The 2,018-nt window shown below is 46.5% G+C and overlaps 1 long non-coding RNA gene across 1 annotated transcript in view; it reads left to right on the forward strand.

Annotated features, from left to right (window-relative positions):
- Nucleotides 1-1,746, forward strand: part of LOC310836004 — a 208,168-nt gene extending 206,422 nt beyond the window's left edge. The window contains exon 2 of the long non-coding RNA XR_014559823.1: nucleotides 1,573-1,746. This is a non-coding gene — a long non-coding RNA (uncharacterized lncRNA). The remainder of the gene's footprint in view (nucleotides 1-1,572) is intronic.
- The last annotated feature ends 272 nt before the right edge of the window (nucleotides 1,747-2,018 follow it).

Genomic DNA, 2,018 nt, shown 5'->3' on the forward strand with positions numbered 1-2,018 from the left:
CAATGGCTAGGAATGGATGGAGTTGTATTGTAGTTCAGCAATATTTTTTTTGGGGGGGGGGCACAGCATTCCCCACACCTGCTCTTGGTGATTAGGATGTTTGCCCCATTCAACATTTTCCCCCAAGTGGTTAGCACGCTGTCCACCAGCCCAAAGAGTGCTGGATTGTCTGTGTGCTGCATGTTCTCTTATGGTAGTCTGTTGTAACATACACAGAGCTACTCTCTCAAACGAAAAGGAGAGTAGAACTCTTCAAAATAAATAACTTAATCAGCCACAGGTTTGCTTGATCTATAAGTGATACGTTGTGGTCTTAATATTGATCCCTTAATTGGTCTAGGGATTTTCAATTCAGCTATGCAGTTGTTCCTCGCAATATTGACTTGATAAAATTCTTATGACCCTGAGAGGTAGTGACTTGCCCATGGTCACTCAGTGAGCTTCATGGCCTGCTGTGGATTTGCACCCTGGGTCCAACACCCTTACCACCACCGCACAATGACTGTCGGAGGAATTGGTAAAAGCCCTTCCAGTGCAGGCCTTAAATACATGAGGGGAAACTGTTGCGCAGCGGTCAATTAATCAATGCAGGGTCTTCTTCATAAACAGAATAAAAGTCTACTGAAGAAAATAAACTTGTTCAGAAACAGCATAGTCAGAGAGCATACACCAAGTGCTCCTAACAGCCTTCTTAGTTTTCACAGAGGCACAGATCTTAGTTACTGATTAACTGGAGTCCTGGAGCCACTCTGTCTGCAACAACACAACATACTGGTTGAGACACACACACTCTACACACAGACTGAGGCCCACAGAGATGGCTGGTTACATTTATAGGGAACGGGAACCCAAGATGAGTCCCGAGTCACAGTGACACAGCATTTGACTGCTAACACTTAGGCTTGACAGATTTGTGTAGCCCTCGTAAGCCGCGCTGCCTAGGCCTTGCCTGATTCTGCTCTCAAGAACCTTTGTCTCATGACAAAAACTCACCCCTGTCCTTAAACGCTTAGCCATATTCTTGGTTCTTGGGACAGGAACATGCAGCTAAAGTGTCCCATCCTTGCTGCTCATCACCAGTTCTGAGTCAGGCAATGTCTTTAGCCAATTTATGGCGATGCATCAACTTTGATGTGATCGAGAGAAGTGAAGGGAGCATGAATACATCCCCCCCAACTTGATGTTAGACTAAAGGCTACCTTGCCAAGGCCTAAAACCCGCCAAAGTTGTGACGAAATTGTTACCGGGAAGGCGAAACCTGCCAATGCAGGGAAAATTCCTTCCCGGTTCTAAATACAGCAACTATCTTACGACCACAGCAGTGCCCGCTTACCTGGAATGTAAAATATTAGCCTGTAAAGAAAGAATCATTAAATTGAAGTTCACTGACCTAGGCTGAAATTAATAAGGCAAGAAATTATTAATTTGAGGGAGGGTGGGTGGGTGATCCTGGAAGGAAGAACAGCAAAAGAGGCTTGAGCCACCTGTGGGGAAGGGAGGGCAGATATTGCGGGCACATGCGCTGAACCCTGTCTGGGGTGCCTACCCCATTATCCCAAATGATGAGACAAGATACAGTGGTGCCTCGCAAGACGAAAATAATCCGTTCCGCAAGTCTCTTCGTCTAGCGGTTTTTTCATCTTGCGAAGCAACCCTATTAGCGGCTTAGCGGATTAGCGCTATTAGCGGTTTAGCGGCTATTAAAGGCTTAGCGGCTTAGCTGCTAAAAGGCTATTAGCGGCTTAGCGACTTAGGAAAAGGGGGGGAAAGCGAAAAAAATCGCAAGACTCGCAAGACGTTTTCGTCTTGCGAAGCAAGCCCATAGGGAAATTCGTCTTGCGAAGCACATCGAAAAACGGAAAACCCTTTCGTCTAGCGGGTTTTTCGTCTTGCGAGGAATTCGTCTTGCGGGGCACCACTGTACCAGAGTATGGGTTCAAATTGGCCACAACTTTATTGAACTTCAGAAGTGGGAAACTTGGCACAGGCTTTGGCAGGTAACCCTCTCAGCCCACCTG

Source organism: Podarcis gaigeae (genome assembly GCF_964106915.1).
Source record: "Podarcis gaigeae genome assembly, chromosome: W".
NCBI classification, from domain to species: domain Eukaryota; kingdom Metazoa; phylum Chordata; class Lepidosauria; order Squamata; family Lacertidae; genus Podarcis; species Podarcis gaigeae.